The sequence below is a fragment of the Dermacentor silvarum genome, chromosome 1 (assembly GCF_013339745.2).
Source record: "Dermacentor silvarum isolate Dsil-2018 chromosome 1, BIME_Dsil_1.4, whole genome shotgun sequence".
Classification (NCBI taxonomy): Eukaryota; Metazoa; Arthropoda; class Arachnida; order Ixodida; family Ixodidae; genus Dermacentor; species Dermacentor silvarum.
In genome coordinates this window covers 203,511,687-203,530,666 of record NC_051154.1, presented here as the reverse complement: position 1 = coordinate 203,530,666, position 18,980 = coordinate 203,511,687, and the positions used below count along the sequence as shown (strand labels likewise).

The window sequence follows — 18,980 nt, the reverse complement described above, 5'->3', positions numbered from 1 at the left end:
GGTCCTCGTGCGTTTCTTGGAGCACGTGGAGGAACGTGTGAAGGAATAGGTGAATCATTTCGAGCGGGTGTTCAACAAGTGGTGCGACGAAGATAAGCCCCTAAATGGGCTCTTCGTGCTTGGAAGTATACCTATATATAGCCAGAACCTTTCTAAAACTGTGGCATCCCACTGACCTTTTGTGACTCGATCGTCAAGATCACTCATCATTCTCGGCGATGAACGCGCTGAACACGCAAAAACTGAGTGAGAGTGCGCTGCTTTCCACGTTGAAGAATCGTAAAGGCTTTTCTTCGGAATGTGGGTCCACGTTTGACGGAGGGCAAAAAGCGTCACAACGTGCGCGCGGCAGCGAACTATAGGCGCAATGCAGGCGCAGCTGTGTAAGTATACTTGCGCGTAGAAACAGCTTTTGTTGTATAATCCTTCAGTTTCGTTTTTTATCTAAGTTACATCCTACTTCTGCGTTTTATCTTAAAGTTTCCGTAAGCGATTGTAAGCGACGGTTAGATAGATTCTATATAGACGTTCGTTGGCGCGGTACAATTCCGTTACGAAGCACTTGGAAATGAGAGACGGTAAAAAGAAGGAAAAAAGTTGCACTTTCACCCATAATGCGAAGCTGTGACGCGATAGCTGGTGCAGTATTATGTGCCGTAGGTCTTGTGGGCCAAGAGTTCGAATCCTCGCGGGGCATTGCGACGTTTCTTTATTTGTAAATTCTGGCAAAGCACTCGGGCATTCCAGCGGCGGGCACTGTCAGACATCAAAATAACTAGGGGAGTGAGCCCATAACAGCTATCACTGTAATTAAGATACTTAAAACAGTGCAAGCCAACCAATTAGGACAGAAATGACGTGCGACACTCTTTTTATTCGCATTGGTTGCCACGCGGCATAATTTGTAACTGAAATTATACATAAGCACGGAGGCCCGTTTCATGCAGATACTGCGACAGGGACTTGTGAAGTTCTATAGACAAACCATAAAAGATACACTAGCGCTGACTTCGAACTGGTGTGACGCAGAGCTATATACAGTATAGTGTCTCTTCTCTGTTTTGATGGAGTTGTTTTGAATGATTTAAAGTTAGCCTTAACCAACTAGTCCACCTGGTCCATACTGCTTCAGTAAAAATTTAGTTTGCCGCAAGCTGCTCAGAGTTCAAATGCACATTTGTAACATTGTTCGCACTTTGAACCTAATGCAATGAGGCAAAGTGCAAGTAGGCTCGTGTACTTAGATTTAGGTGCACATTGTAGGCGGTCAGCAATATTCCGGAGCCCTCCGCTACAACGTCTCTTGTAGCTCCTGTTTTGCTCTTGGATGGTAAACCCCGTGATTCAATCAATTAGTTAATCATGTGTGCCACGGCCAAAGACGAAACACAACGTGGCTTCATGCTAGCGATGCCAATGCAAAATTTGGAGCCTAAAGGCATCGACTTGCAAACGTACTTTGTAAAGCGCGCCTTTATAATGCTGCTTGACGATATTTTACTGGATCTAAAAGAGCGCGTTAAAACGTGCCTATTAATTACGAAAACAATGAAGCTGCAAAAATTTCGAAAGCCGTTCGTAGTTACTGCAGCTTCTCACATATTTAGGTGTGGAAAACACTCTTCAATTCGACTCGCGCTACTGTTCTCAAAAAAGGAGTAGCTGCAAAAAGATGTACGCAAATGTAACCGGCCGCCTTTCTTTCTTGACTTGAGCTGTCGACGTTTGAACCGATGCAGAGGTGCAATCTTTTCAGAAACAGGCTCGAAAGAACAGAAGGTCAATTTATATTTTATTGACATCGTTGATATATCGCTGAAGATGAAGTCGCACAAGGAACACATACGACAGGCGCCGTCGTGGGTATTCCTTTTGCATCTTTGCAAAGTACAAACCAACTGGCCCAAATCAAGGCTTTAGGGCGGCAATTTATTGTGTGATGCTTCAGCAGCGCCACGCGTATCAACTCGCACCACAGACAGCGAGTACGAATGACTGTGGTCATGGCGAGCAGTAATTTGCCTTCCTATAGCCACAACTGTATCTTCCGTTTAAAATAACTGAATCGTTTAATTTTGCGTTGAAAAGAAAATAATAATTCTTGCCATGAAATGGTAGGTTCTTTCGAACAGTTTCAAAGTAAGCTGAAACTGTTCGAAAGAACCTTTTTCATTTCCCCTTCCCTTCCCCCGGTGCAGGGAAGCAAACCAGAATCTTTTCGGGTTAACCTCCCTGCCTTTCCCACCACGTTTCTCTCTCTCTCTCTCTCTCTCTCTCTCTCTTTCAAAGTAAGTTTACCTACCGCACCCTCAACTTGGTTTTCATGGACATAAAAAGAAAGGGTACTTAGATTCGAGGAAATACAGTGTGTCTCTCTTCGCGGTAACCTTTCTGGGGAAGAGATTGCAGTTGTTATTCGAAGAACGCAGGGGCCCGAAACATGTACTGGAAAATGAAACTGTGCTGGAAGATGCATGCACAGGAAAATATACTGTACTCAGTGCATTTGCGCTTGTCCTACGTGCACTTCCTTGTGAATGTGTATTCTTTTTTTCGCTACCTTTAGTTCCAAGTATGGCTAACACACTAGGCCATGAAAAAGTTTTACAAAGATGTTACTTGAGTATTGTAAAGTTCTGACGAGGTCGAGCTTGTACGTTCAAGGAATGTAAAATCCGTTTTACAGGTGTCCACTGCATGAATATATTATTGTGCATCTTCATATTTCACCCATTACAGTTGAAAAAGAACAGCGACTGGGCCACCCATTCTGAGATAAAGAGAATCCCCGAGCGGGCCAAAACATTGCGTAAATCTATTACCCTATAGCTAGGCTGTCTTCCTTGAATTTTGCGTACTTGAGAAACTGTTATCAGTCGCCAACAGAACTAGTTTACACGTGCGGTTTTATGCGAAATTTGAACCCCATATCTTCTTTTTTCTGTTTATTTATGCAATAGCCAGCGCAATCTAATTTGACGGCTGACCCCTACGGCAGTCAGCCGATCTGGACAACGCGGTGCGTTCTTTTCCCAACGAGACAGCGCACGTTTCTTTTCTTCTTTTCCCCTTTATTATTATTATTATTATTATTATTATTATTATTATTATTATTATTTTATTATTATTATTATTATTATTATTATTATTACATGGTCAAATGTTTAATCCCGTCGATCGCTTCCACACGCGCGCACGATCGCATAAGCACCCTCTCGGGGCAACGTGCACATCAGCTTAGCAGAGACCGGTATACAAGGAAGGGGGCGTGCCGCTCTCCGGCGCTCGATCGAGCCGAAAAGGAAAGAGGACAGGAGAGGAAAAAAAAAAAGCGCGGGAAGGGCGAAAGTGCCCCAAAGAGTCGATATAACTGCAACAAACGCGCGCACCATCCCGCTTCGAATCGGGCGCGCGTGTGCGCTCACGGGTTGACTTCGGCGAGAACCGCTGAGCCAGCGCCTGGCTGAGCAGCAGCGGGGATCACCTACCTGCGAGTGGCAATGCGAACGAAGCTGCGCGTCTCCCGCTGCCTTGATGCGCCGAGCTGAGTTGTACCCGCAGCCGGCGACCGGCTGCCGTCCTGCAACTAGGCGTCAAGGAGAATGCGACCGTGGGATCAAACGAGACGGCAAACGCGCGAGCCAGCCGCGGCAAAAAGGCAAGGCTCGGGTAACCGCGCTTCGCTGCGGAACTGGCGGGGCGGCCGCCAGAGGGCAACGGCGTCGTCGGCGGCGTCGGCGCGCCTTTCGTAGTAGCGGCGGTAGCGGCTGCACGCGCCGGCGACGAGTAAACAGCTAGTCTATTACGACGCGGGAACGGGACGGTTGGGCCCCATCAGAAGTGGAACCAATCAAAAAGTTTACGAATGAAACGTTGACGCAGTCACGCGGTCACAGTTTCAAACAACTGTCGGTGCCTGTGAAAGCGAACAGCATGTGATACTCAAAAGTAGGAGCGTAAATTATGGCGTTAAAATTTGAGCGAGAACGTTCTGTCTGAGAATCATACTTCCGGACATTTTCTAGCGAGCGCTTCCGCCAGTAAGGTTGGTACTCCGGCGATGTTGAGAGGGGCTCACTCGTACGTGCGTGGTATATGGGACGGGCGAACGCCGCGTTTGTTTCTTTTCGACGTTCACGTTGTTTTTGCGCCCCAAACACCCAGTAGACCAACTAACTTTTTTTTAAAGTAAGCGCTCCTGAGCCTGCGCTTTCCTCACGCACGCGTGCCCGGAGAAAGTGGAGAGGGGAAAGTAGGTAAGCGGCAGACTGCTGGTTGCGGAAGCGAGATGTGACAAATGAGGAATGCAGCGCAATTTTCTGGCAGCAGACATCAACGCCTTTACCGTTACATTATGATAAAGAATTACCAGTGGCCAAGTAAAAGCACGCGAATACGACCACTTGAATAGCACGAAGCAGATAACAACGTCTTTGTTTACACCAACATCTATCTGCTGGCTAGCACATCTACCAGCTGCACGTTTCTGCTCCCACCTCGACTGCAAAGTCACTGCTTCAAATAAAGGTTTATTCATTCATTCATTCATTCATTCATTCATTCATTCATTCATTCATTCATTCATTCATTCATTCATTCACTTCGGTCGACGTCTGTATTGTTTTTCGCAATGAGCCTTTTATTGCCTATAGTGTGGATGCGTCCCGTGCGCGTCAGCAGTGTGCACTGTGCAATAACGCGTGCTAGCCTGTTTATCAGGGGGTCCGCGACGTCATGGCGCTTTCGGTGCTCTCTTGCAAATCGAACGAGACAGGAAGCAGTAGAAGAGTATGTTCGAGCAATTAATTATCCGTCGCGCACTGTGGAATATGAGTCCACAACATGATTAGTGAACAGCTACTGTACACGCTAGTAAATAAATAAATAAATAAATAAATAAATACTCAGATTTTGAGTCGGTACTCATTTAAAGATAGCAAGGTTGGGCTGCACAGCTCGCACGGGTGTGCCAGGTACAGCCTCACGCCTCAAACGAAGAGAACAACGGAAACGTTTTGCAGCAAACCATGTCATGTACTACTAATATGTAAATATTATGTTTCACCCTTCTCACAGCCAAGCTGTTAGTACGACTAGAAGCGTTCGAAAACGTTATGTGCGTGTTTTCTCGGCGTCGTGGGAGAACTGGATCACACACCCAATTTATGTTTAGAGAAAATAGGGGACATCGTTAGGGGCATGTCAGGGGTGATGTGCAGTAATATTTTGAAGTGTGCGTGCGTGAATCAGTAAGATACTTAATGAAAATTGCTAAACCCTCATTTTCTTCTTGTTTTAAACCGTTATATAAAACGATTATAAAGTTTCCCCGCTGTTATGAAAGAGCTAAAGGAGGCAGCAATGCTATATTTGGAGAGAATGGGAACCATGTGAACCGAAAGTTTAATTAAGGGTAATGTGGGGCGAAATTTTAGCACCTCTGAGTTGATGATGAGCTTTGCAAATAATTACAAATGCTTCTTTTCTCCCCATTTTCTTGCATACTTTTGTACTTTTGTACATGGCACCGAGGTTACATTTGGGAGAAATGAAGGCGCATGTGATGGGCAATGTGTGGAGAAAGTTGAACATTGTTGGTTTAATTATGAGCTTTCAAAATAATTACTGAATAGTAATTGTCGCCATATATGTAAAGCACATATAGTGTGTGCGCGTTGTCTTCGAAAAAAAAAAAAAAGAAAATTCGGAGTGGCATTAACTTCATGTTTGCTGAAAATAAGGGTGGGGGGAGCACTCGGGCAGAAACGCCCGTGTGCTTGCGTTGTAGTGCACGTTAAAGAACCCCAGGTGGTCAAAATTAATCCGGAGCCCTCCACTACGGCGTGCCTCATAATCAGAACTGGTTTTGGCAAGTAAAGTACCCCAGAAAGAAGAAAGAAGAAGAACAAGAAGGGGGTATTTTAGGCATGCGTGCAATGTTTAACGTGTACACACGTCGTTTAATTACGGCGTTATACAAGTGTGTTTTAGGCACGGTCACGGGAAAAAAAGTTGCATCAGTTGCTAACCAAACGCTAATAACGGCTTATCACAAAGTTATCGAAGGTGTATGTCACGGTGCCGGTAGTAGCATTCACTACGCAAAAAAAGTTCATAGATAAGACCAGCACATGTAGTAACACTGGTATTGACATTTACTACCCGAAAAAAGTTAGTTATTGGGGTTTAGTTTACGAGCGGCCTTTCCATAACCAACAAATAATTATGTCGCTTCTATTCTAAAAGCATAACGAGGTTAAAAAAACAGAACCGCATTGCCGCGCTATTTAGTCACGTTTACAAACCCATCAACTAATGGTATGTAAGATTAGTGCTTGCCAGGACCATTGAGCTGCACAGAAAGAAACAAACGGTAAAGGGGAACAATTATGCATCACAAAGTAGAATGACCGCGAAACTACGCGCCTAGTTTTTGAGAACGACCTTACGTGTACACCGGGTTGGCCTGCGTTGGCCTATGAAGACTTTAAGGAATATTTAAAAATAGCCGTTATGAAATAAATGTACGGTTTCTTCAGAGACATGTCGTCAGTGGTGCCGACCACGGGGTGACGGACGATACGTGGTAATTAGTGGATAATTAACAAAAATTCAATAACGTTTAAACCTTTAGTTTCAGCGGGCTCATCGTAATTGGGAAACTGAAGCGAGCTCTCCGTACAAGCCATGTCAGCTTTTGGATCTGGAAAAATGAGATTACGCGCGGAATAGTCAGGAGCGCGGAGCCGCAGCACGCTGGCGGCCCGCTGCTCGGTGACGTAAGCAGAGCGTCGCCTCGAAGGGCGTGGGTTCGCGCTCGCTGCAACCTCCCAGTTTCCGTTTCGCGCGCTCTGATAGCTGAATTTCGTTGTGCCAGTAATCTCATTTTCCCGATCCAAAACCTGATACGGCTTGTACGGAGAGCTCGCATCAATTTCCCAATTACGATGAGCCCGCTGAAACTAAACGTTTAACAGTTAATTAATGAATTTTGTTAATTATCGACTAATTACGACGTATCACCCGTCACCTATCACCCGTCACAAGTGCCGCATAATCAGAACTGGTTTTGGCACCTAAAACCAGAAAGAAGAAGCATTTATTATCTTTGTCGGTATAGTATCGTCTAATAATAACCACCGGCGCTGATCGGCTCGCGCTGTCAAAACGCCCACCTTTGCTTTTATTTCCAGCGTTTATAAAAAGAAGAGTGTAACAGGACAGGCGGTTCGCGCTGGGGCCCTATTTTCAACGAACCATTTCATTTCCGCTCTCGGACTTTCTGCGGGAGGGAGACTTCATGCCCTACATTCCGACTGCGCTCTCTTTACTCTCATTTTCCCTACCCCTTCCGCTACACATGCCTGAGAGTAGTCAAGGCTGTTGGCCGTAACCAAAACAACTAAAACCATTACAACATTTAATTTTCCATCTTTGCCATACTTTGTCAATGGCTCACACTCAAATTCCATTAGATTTTTTAATTCCGCCATGTTGGTGTTTTGAGGCAATCAGGGAGGCCGTAGCAGCCAATCAAAACTGACACGATGCCTAATTCGACAGTGTCCACGGACGCTGCTGCGCCACCGTTAACGCCCAGATATGGCCACTCGGCGTGACGCATGATAAGAACGGTACAAAGGACGCGTGCCATGGTCTCAACTGTGATCCCACATGCGCTAATATCGTTTCCAACTAGCCCAACTTTCTGCACTAACTACAGTCAATCTTCGGGCCGTGTTCATATATATATATATATATATATATATATATATATATATATATATATATATATATATATTGTAATGAAGAAGACAGACAAGACGACGACGAAGCAGTCAGCAAGCAAGCCACAGTGTTAGTGCTAACCACGCGCCCCGAGCTTGCGCTTGCCCGGATTTTGACTGCTGGTCGCCTCGCCGCTTCTTGACGTTCGCCTGACGTTTCTCGAATTCATTGACGTTTACACGTGAATAAATCACGTTGCATTTGGTGGAGGCTGCGTGGGTCCCCCGCACCAACCTGGAACTCCGCTCCCGGACGCTCCCTTCGGTTCCTGCACCCATGATGGTCAACGACACCTCGACTCAGACTGACCCTTCGGCAGCGCCTGCCACCTGCAGCGCCGTGTACCGTGAGCGGGATCCGCCCATCTTCAACGGCTCAGGTGACTCCGACGTTGAAGACTGGTTGTCGACATACGAGCGGGTCAGCGCCAATAACAAATGGGACGATTCATCGAAGTTGAGTCACGTCATGTTTTATCTCGCGGACATCGCGCAACTGTGGTATCGCAACCACGAGACCGACATACCCACTTGGTCCGTTTTTAAGACTTCCATTTCGGACGTCTTTGGTCGGCCTACGGCCCGCAAGCTTCGCGCAGAGCAGCGCTTGCGTGAACGTGCGCAACATCCAGGGGAGAATTACACGGGCTACATCGAGGATGTGCTGAATCTCTGCAACCGCGTCAACCCTACCATGACAGAGGGCGAGAAAATCAAGCACATACTGAAGGGCATCGAGGACGACGCTTTTCAGATGCTGCTCGCGAGAAATCCCACCACGGTCGCGGCACTCGTCTCCTTGTGTCAAAGCTTTGACGAGTTGCGTAGGCAGCGCACGATCGCCCGCCAAGCCCTCATGACGCCAGACACACTATCGAGCTTGCAGCTAGCTGCCCCCTCTGCCGATCAACAGCCGCTGCTCTCTACCATCAAGGACTTTATCCGGGAAGAGGTAGCGCGTCAGCTTTCATTGCTGCCTCTCACGCACGAGCCTTCGCAGTCTTTGGCTCCGGACCTTCAACACGTCATTCGGACCCAGGTTGCTGAGGCCCTCCCGCCTGTGACTCACCAACCACCCGTCACTGCGCCACTTACCTACGCTTCCGTCGCGGCTCGGCCCCCTCAACATCCTGCGCCGTATGCTCGACCTGCGATGCCGACCAATGCCTGGCCGACGACCGCGAATGCTGCGCCGCTCGCCTTCGCGAGACCGTCGGCTCCGTTCCTCCGCCGCCCCGACGCGTGGCGAACGCCAGACAATAGGCCCATCTGCTTCGCCTGTGGTGTCGCTGGACACGTCGCCCGCCACTGTCGCCGATGTCCACCTTCGCCATTTGACGTCATGGGCAGGCCTGTTCCTTCGTCTGCCCGGTCGCCACCAAGGTACGTCCCTGACGATCAGCCAGCCTATGCTAACCGCCGGTCCCTATCTCCGCGACGACGCTCCCTATCACCCATGCGTCGCCGACCTCCTACGGAGGAGGGAAACTGATCGCTGCAGTTCCGGAGGCAAGAGCTGCATGCGCGTCGAACTGCCCAAGGCCTCCATCTATTTCGCCGCAAAACATTATCGACGTCGACGTTGAAGGAACCGCCGCATTAGCGCTTATTGACACGGGGGCCGCTGTTTCGGTTATCTGCGAAAACCTATGCCGCAAGATCAAAAAGTGACCACGTCGCTCTCGGGACTAATGCTCCGCACTGCCAGCTCACAGTGCATTGCGCCTTCAGCTGTTTGCACCGCACGTGTCGCTATTCAAGGTGAACTTTATGTCATCGAGTTTTTCGTGCTGCCGTCATGCTCCCACGACGTTATTCTCGGATGGGACTTCCTTTCACGTCATCGCGCCGTCATAGACTGCTCCCGTGCAGAAGTGGCCCTTACGCCATTGCAAACCTCTCTTTCGGTGGATAATCATCCCGACGCTCACAAACTTGTCGTTGCTGCGGACACAGATATTGCCCCTGAAACGTCGACCATTGTGCCTCTGTCCTGTACGGCCGCCCCTGACGGAACTGTTCTGTTTGCCCCATCGGAGGTACTTCTCCGCCGTCGCGGCCTACGACTGCCGTTTGCTGTACTTACGGTTGAATCGGGTGCTACTACTATGTTAGTTTCCAACTGGCTCCCATCCTCTGTTACATTACTTCGTGGAGAATCTTTGGGTCACATTCAAGGTGCCGATCTCCTGCGCTCCCTCGAGTTTGCAGAGGACCAACCCCATCTTCAACTGAATGCCATGACATCACCTGTTCCCAAACCTTCGGGTCCAGACAGTTTCCACCCTTCTATTGCTGCCGATCTACCGTCAACAGAACGCAGCGAACTCCTGGCCCTTCTTCGAGACTTCCGGTCCTCCTTCGATTGCGCCCAACCATCTTTAGGTCGTACAACAAGCGTCACACACCACATTGACACCGGTTCCCATGCGCCCTTACGCCAACGACCATACCGAGTTTCAGCGGCAGAACGGCGTATTATCAATGAACAAGTGGATGATATGCTTACGCGTGGTGTCATTCAGCCATCCCAGAGCCCCTGGTCCTCTCCTGTTGTACTTGTGCGCAAAAAGGATGGCTCTATCAGATTCTGTGTTGACTACCGCCGCCTCAATAAGATAACTCGGAAGGATGTATACCCGTTGCCCCGCATCGATGATGCTCTCGATTGTTTGCAAGGGGCAGAATATTTCTCGTCACTGGATTTGCGCTCGGGTTACTGGCAAGTTCCAATGGCCGACCCTGACCGACCTAAGACGGCTTTTGTCACTACTGACGGACTGTATGAGTTTAACGTGATGCCGTTCGGATTGTGCAACGCCCCAGCTACTTTCGAACGGATGATGGATAACATCCTTCGTGGCTACAAGTGGAATACCTGCCTCTGCTACCTTGACGACATCGTCGTTTTTTCTCGCGATTTTCCAACTCACCTTGTTCGTCTTCGTGCGATTCTCACGTGCCTCACCTCTGCTGGCCTTCAACTTAACATAAAGAAGTGCCACTTTGCTGCACGCCAGTTGACGATACTAGGCCACGTCGTCTGCAAGGAGGGAGTTCTTCCGGACCCCGCGAAGCTCCGTGCCGTAGCCGAATATCCCAAGCCCAATTCCTTGAAAACACTTAGAAGTTTCATTGGGCTGTGCTCGTATTTTCGTCGATTTGTGCGCGACTTTGCTACCATCATCGCGCCTCTTACCAACCTTCTGACCGCCTCTAACGGCCTGTCTGCTTGGTCAACAGAATGCGACGAATCTTTTCGAACGCTACGGCGCTTACTAACGTCGCCACCAATACTCCGTCACTTTGACCCTAATGCGCCTACGGAGATCCATACTGACGCCAGTGGTGTTGGCCTTGGTGCGGTATTGGCTCAAAAAACACCAGGATACCAAGAATACGTCGTTGCCTACGCGAGTCGAACGCTCAAGAAAGCCGAGTGTAACTATTCTGTCACCGAGAAAGAGTGCCTCGCTATAATTTGGGCTTTAGCTAAGTTTCGTCCGTACCTTTATGGCCGCCCTTTCGACGTCGTCACGGACCATCATGCTCTATGCTGGCTCTCGTCGCTGAAAGATCCCTCGGGACGCCTCGGTCGTTGGGCGCTTCGCCTGCAAGATTACGACATCCGTGTTGTGTACCGATCCGGCCGCAAACACTCGGACGCTGATGCACTGTCCCGCTCGCCGCTAGCGTCTGACATGGCTTCTCCGTCAGCCTCTTCGGCTCCCTTGTCGCCTATTGACTTCGCAGACATGTCGTCGGAGCAACGCAAGGATGCGTGGATTTGTCAACTCCTTGACTTTCTCACTGACCCATCCACTTATCCCGCCTCAAGAACTCTGCGTCGCCAAGCCGCCCATTTCACTATTCGCGACGATCTCCTTTATCGCCGGAATTACGCGTCTGATGGCCGGAGGTGGCTTCTAGTGGTACCTCGCCACATGCGCACGGACATATGCGCTGCTTTCCACACTGACCCACAAAGCGCTCACGCCGGCGTTCTCAAGACCTACAATCGCCTGCGGCAGCGATTCTACTGGCGCGGAATGTATGCATTTGTGTGCAAGTACATACGTGCTTGCACTGCCTGTCAGCGGCGCAAGACTCCACCTCAACGCCCGGCCGGTACACTTCAGCCTCTCCCTTGCCCTGCCCGTCCATTCGACCGCGTCGGTATCGACTTATACGGCCCGCTTCCCTCGACCACCTCTGGGAATAGGTGGATAATTGTCGGCGTGGACCACCTCACGCGTTACGCCGAGACTGCAGCTTTGCCTACAGCCACAGCAAGAGACGTTGCGTTTTTCATCTTACGCAACTTCGTACTGCGCCACGGTGCTCCCCGTGAGCTTTTAAGCGACAGGGGACGTGTTTTCCTGTCTGATGCTATTGAAGCCTTGCTCGCTCAGTGTAACATCGTTCATCGCATGACAAGTGCATATCATCCGCAAACTAATGGCCTCACTGAGCGATTTAATCGCACTCTGGGGGATATGCTGACGATGTACACGGCATCAGACCAGACAAATTGGGACACCGTCCTTCCATTCATCACATATGCGTACAACACTGCTACGCACGCGACTACAGGATTCTCGCCGTTCTTCCTCTTGTACGGACGTGAGCCATCATGCACGCTGGACACTATGCTTCCCTACACACCTGACTCATCTGAGTACACTGCAATTTCTGATGTCGCCAAGTACGCCGAAGATTGTCGACAATTGGCCCGTTCCTTGACAACCGAAGACCAAGGTCACCAGAAGCTCAGGCACGACACCGACCGATCTCTCACTACTTTCGCGACCGGTGCCCTAGTTTGGCTTTGGATTCCTCCGAGTACGCCTGGCCTTTCGTCTAAATTATTGGCCCGATATCATGGGCCCTACCGCATCCTCGCTCGGACATCTCCAGTCAATTATGACGTTGAGCCTTTGACACCGTCTCCAGACTTACGTCGTCGTGGTCGAGAAATCGTTCACGTGAGTCGCCTCAAGCCCTATTATGACCCCTCTATACTGTCAACGCCTTAAGTCGCCAGGATGGCTACGCTACTTCCCGGGGGCCAATGTAATGAAGAAGACAGACAAGACGACGACGAAGCAGTCAGCAAGCAAGCCACAGTGTTAGTGCTAACCACGCGCCCCGAGCTTGCGCTTGCCCGGATTTTGACTGCTGGTCGCCTCGCCGCTTCTTGACGTTCGCCTGACGTTTCTCGAATTCATTGACGTTTACACGTGAATAAATCACGTTGCAATACATTTAGCTTCCCATTCCGAAGAGAGTGCAGAAACCAAAGCTATTAAACTTTGTGCTGTAATCAAAAAGACAAAAAACGCGGAATTCAGTATTGAATCTGCGAAGAGAGCATCTCCTAGCCCTTGGTGGAATTCAGTCTGTACGAGAGACCAACATGACGAAAGGCCGCTTGGAAACAACTTCTTTATAATCAGTCCCCGATAATTGGTCGGATTACAAATTTTACGCTGGTGTATATAACGCACAGTTGCTCGAGCTAAAGAAGAATACGATAGGAATCACTGCGATTTCCTCTCAAATCCTAAAAACAAAAAAGCGCTGTTTAGATATATCAGATATCGCAAAATTCTGCCATCACCGATTAATATCGCCTATACAAATCTGTCGTCTGATGAAATGACAAGATCTCTAGAACTTCTTGCTAAAGGCTTGGAGAGTAGATTGTCTTCATCTATGTCAGCTAATCTGCAAAACCCAGTCACAACGTCACACTTTACTGAAGTTACATTACCTGAACTAGCTGAAGTGATTAGAAACTTACCCTTATCAGCTCGTGGTCCTGATGGAATTACTGTACGTCTAATAAAAATTTTATTCAATCTATCTCCTTGTGATCTTCTAAACGCTCTAAACTATTCATTAAACAACGCATGGATACTATACGATTGGAAAGTAGCTGAAGTAATCCCGATACCTAAAAAGCAAGGAGTAGGCTATACCGTAGAATATATCAGACCCATTTCTCTAACTTCTAATATGGTCAAGCTCATAGAAATATTATTACATTGAAGAATTACAATCTTGATGACTGATAATTGAATATTAAATCCAAATCAAATAGGCTTCATAATCGGTTGCTCAATATGGTGTGCCCATGCTGATTTAGAAAGCCGAATACAACTTGCCCGAAAAAGGAGACAATATTCAGCTTTAGTGACATTAGATATAGCTAAAGCATATGACAGCGTTGAACATTCAATTTAACTGAATATCTTACTAAGTCACAATTTCCTAAAATATATTATTGCGTGGTAGGCAAAATTTTTTAACTCAAGGAAATTTTATTGCTTTAAAGATGGCTGCTCCTCGTCTAAAAACAGACTCGTGGGGTTCCCTAAGGATCAGTCCTGTCTCCATTATTATTTAATATCTTAATGAGCTCCATTACAACTCGACAGGATGTTCAAATTTATGTTTATGAAGATAATATTGCATTGTTTGCGGCTGCCAGTGACATTTACGCTTTATACCAAAAATTCCAAAGATACATGAGTATGCTTGAGGTATGGCTTCAGACAATCTGCATGTCACTAAATGTAAGTAAAAGCGCAATCTTGGTCTTCCCGCTTACGGATCCGATTTCAATTTCGATATCTTAAAAACAAGAACCCATACCCCACGTTGAGTCCCTAAAGTATTTGGGAATCATTTATGATAAAAAAAACTCAGCTGGAGTCCACACATAGAAAATGTAGCATCTAAGGCACAGCGTGCTTTAGGTCTACTGCGCAGACTAAGCAACCGTCAATATGAGTTACGTAGGGATTCTCTGCTAATGATATACAAAATGTATATGCGGCCAATGTTGCACTCGTGTGCGTATTGTTCACAGGCGGCCCTGCGTGCAAAACTAAGCCTCGGGTTCTTTTGGGGCGTGAAGCCCGGCGCCTGTGTCTGCGACTCCCCATTTGTTCATAATAATGTTATCTATCAAACATCGCGCCTAATTACATTGCTCTGTAGATTTCGTATGTTAGCGATCGAGACATTTCTAAAATTTTACAGATTTCTGCTTAGACGATCTGATTACGCGTTCATTGATAATCCATGCAGACTCCTTCTTTCTTACTCATTGGCCACGTTTTCACGCTCCACAGATCGTTTTGTTCAACAGCAATGGATAGTTTAAATGTGAAAATTCGAGAGGTAATTCCATCAACTGAATCAAATCGAAATATTAACATTGAATTCCATGACATTTTCCCCAGAAACCCTAAGCAATCAGTCAGGTCCTTAAACAACCAGTTGCAAGATTACCTTGCGCATGCACCATCAAATAACACAATAGCCAAAGACGCTTCCGTGAACAATGATAAGGCGGGCCTAGGCATTTTCTCGCTTTCGCTTGGCTGGTCATTCTCTTTCAGACTGCCAGACTATACTCCCGTTTTTGAAGCCGAACTTTTGGGAATGATTTAGCACTGCGGAAACTCCTTTTGAGCGAAATCAGTGTGGTTATTATAACAGATTTGCTTTCTGTCTGTTCTTCGCTTACAGCTTCATGCAATTCGCCAGCTCTGAAGATGTTTTTAGCATTAGTTCATCCACAGTTAAATTTTGTAAAACTATTATGGGTACCAGGTCACTGTGGGTTGCAGTTAAACGAAATGGCAGATTCATTAGCGCGAGTATCCCTGAGTGGACCAATAGGATCGGTTGTTCCAGTAGTTGCTCACATAACAGCGAATAAATATCGAAAATATTCAATCCGTAGAGATGCCATTGAATCAATAACAGTATGGGCTGAATTTCAGCATCTCAAGTTTCCGCGGAAAATTCAGTGCTGTCAATCAAGACAATCGCAAGTGGTCATCACCAGATTGCGCTGCCGTGTGCCCCCCTTAAATGTATATTTACACAGGACTGGTCTGGCGATATCACCCCTGTGTCAATTCTGCCAGGAAACAGAATCCCTAGATCACTATTTTTTTATATGTCGCCGCTATACAATATTAAGAAAAAGGCTTCTAGAAACTCCATTGCTAAACTAGGGCTAATCTTAACATCAGAAGTAATACTAACGTTCGGTGCGTCAGTTCTGGGCCTCAGCCACAGGGATGCCTTTGATGCCGCTTGTGCTTTCATGCAATCAAGTAACGAAAAATTTGTTTAAATGATTACTTTATATTGATTTGTTTTCTCTTCTTTTTCCATATTTTTTCCTTTTTAATCGCCTATGTAAATCTTCAAAACATTACTTAAAAGGCCATACAGCGAATTCTTCGCCAATCCCCCAGTGTAAGTACGAGCCAAAGCGTGAGGCCATCATCATCATCATCAGAACAAAAGGCTCCGTGTCTGGCTTCTCGCGTCGGCTCCTAGTTATTCTATATTTATGGTGCCGAAATCCCCGTGCGGAACGCTTCGTTTCTTCGCAAGACTCGAGGGAACTTCTACTCGATCAACTCGCGTGGCGGTAGGAGAGGAACGACGACAGACTGGAGAACGCTTCGCCGAGCATCGATCGCCTTGGAAGCCGGAAACCTGCCTACTCACAGCTCAAGAGAGTCAATGATGGACCGCCTCAAGACCAAGCGGACAGCTCGACGTGCTCAGAACAACAAGCTGGCACACGAGGCTCGAGCGCTCCTGAACGATTCAAATTCCGACATCGCCAAGCTCACAGGTATTCTCAACCGCCTGAGTTCCAGCAATCTCGAACTCTCAAGTAATAATGCCGCTATTGAAGAGCACATTCTCGACAATGACCTTGAAGCAGAATATAGCGCAGCAGCAGATTATGACGATCAGGCATGCTGGCCGGATTGCGTTGTCAGATCGCCGCTTTGGAAAGACCTGAAAGTGAGCCGCCGCAACACACAATTTCTCCTCAACCCAATCCGGCAATAACTAACACGGCAACACCGCAATCGGGATTACAATTGCCTAAGCTCAACCTTCCCACTTTTAGAGGAGACGTTCACCAATGGTTAGGATTTTGGGAACAGTTTGAGAAAACTGTTCATCTCAACGAGACACTATCGCAGACGACTAAGTTCTACTACTTGCGGAATCATCTCGCGGGAAAGGCAGCAGCATCGATCACTGGTTTACCGACCACAGAATCTTGTTATGCGGACGCCGTCGAGCTCCTTAAGGAAAGGTTCGGTGACCGAAAAAAGATCGAACAGTATCACTTGGCAGCCCTGCGAAACCTTCCACACGTCGTGACACGAAACCATGTAAGAGGTCTCGGGCTGCTCTAAGGCTAGACCTCTTACATCATACAACTTCCCGAGACCTCTTACTGCATATTTGCTGCCTGACTGAGTTACACGTACCAGCCCTTAGTTTTTCGGCGATGCTGGTAGACATCACGCGGAACGCTTGGCTGGGTGACATTCTACTTGCTTTTGTGCGCGAGAAGCGGAGAGAAGCGCTAAGGGAACCTACCGTTGTCAACCCTCCGGGAAGTACTTTGGGACAAACGATGGTGGCTGCGTCATCGGAAGCCGAGTTGAAAGATCTACTCAGCTTCACCAAGGTAGAATTAGAAAGCCGGGAGCAATGTTTCACATCGATGGAACGCGTTCAAAAGGTGCACAGTGAAAAGTTACGAGGCAGCAGCACCGCGTCTGTTCTACATAATGCGTCTTTGGCAAAACGCGAGTGTTTCTTCTGACAATCGAATAAGCATGGCACACGTACCTGTGACGCTAAACTTCCTCTGGCTGAGAAAGAGCAACAGCTAGTTAAAGACAATCGGAGCTGTTAAGTGTTACAGGTCATGATACGCTGTCGTTGGTACCCCATAGCCTGTAACTCGGACATCGAGAAGGCTTTTCTGCAAATCGAGATACAGGAGCCTGATCGAGGTGCATTCCGCTTTCTTTGGTTTGATACAGTCCCCGGTAGCCAGAGCAATAACATCGTAGAAGGGTGAATGACACGGGGGGGGGGGGGGGGGGGGGCTCTGGGTCGACATCAAATCCATTTCTGCTAATGGCGCCTATTCATCATCACTTGGACACCGTATCTGATGACGACACGGCATTAGCCTCCATCCTGAAGAAAGCCTTCTGCGTCGATGATATGCTCGTTGGTGCGGACACTTTCGAAGAAGGTTTAGACACCTACGAGAGGTCGAAGACAATCATGAATGACGCCGGCATGAACCTCGGTAAGTGGAAAACGAATGACAAACAGCTACAAGAGGGGCTTGATCGCAACAAAGAAAACAAGCAGAAGGTGCTCAAAAACGTCCGTTTTATGTATTCACTGGGAAAAAGTCAATAACCTCTTGGAATTCTTGGCAAATTCCTTATTTCGATATATGAATCAAGCTCAAGGCGACACGAAACGGACTCTACTAAAACTGCTTCTATAGAATCTTCGATACCCTTGGCATAGTCTCCCCGTTTATTGTGACCGCAAAGCTGCTGTTTCGGCACTTATGTGTCTTAAAGTGCCCATGGGACGAAGAGCTGCCTGAAGAGATAAAGAATCAGTGGAAAGAATGGTGCGCAGAGGCCATCCAACTCTCTTCTGTGATGACTCCACGATGTGTAAAGAGCTGGCCTAGAGGCAGAGATAGATACTGCGGAGCTTCATATCTTCTCTGACGCCAGCTTGAAAACATATGGAGCCTGTGCTTATTTGAGGGCAGTGGACATCTGTGGCAATGCAGCCACGTCGCTCGTAACAGCCAAATCGCACATAACACCGATAAAAGTGCTAACGCTGCCTAAACTAGGGCTCGTGGCAGCAGTAGTAGGAAGAAGGCTAATGAAATATATACGATCGTCATGGGATTCAAGGTTTCTGCCCTGTGTCATGTGCTCTGACTCAATGATCGTATTGAGCTGGATTTGTGGGCAACAAAATAACTTAGGCGAATTTGTAAAAAATAGAGTGACAGAGATAACAGACGCGACTGGCCTGGAGCCATGGCTTTACTGTCCATGTGATCACAATCCATCCTTCTTATTGACTCGGGGAATATCTGCAAGAGCCTTGCGGGAGAGCAGCAAGTGGTGGAATAGTCCCAAATGGTTGGAACAGCCGAGGCGTGAAGAATCAGACGCAATTCCTAAACCTCGCGAGGAACTTCGAGCCAGCGTATGACCCGCAAATCGTTTTTCTCCTGGCACAACGTCACGCGGACACGCTAAATGATATAACAATGTTCAGCGATCTGCAAAAACTTCTGCG

At 47.7% G+C, this 18,980-nt stretch overlaps 1 protein-coding gene across 1 annotated transcript in view; it reads right to left on the bottom strand.

Moving 5' to 3' along the window:
• Positions 1 to 3,693, bottom strand: part of LOC119436656 (atrophin-1) — a 38,445-nt gene extending 34,752 nt beyond the window's left edge. Inside the window, exon 1 of the mRNA XM_049659537.1 lies at positions 3,489 to 3,693. The gene's annotated coding sequence lies outside the window, so the exon portion shown is untranslated. The remainder of the gene's footprint in view (positions 1 to 3,488) is intronic.
• Positions 3,694 to 18,980: the final 15,287 nt, after the last annotated feature.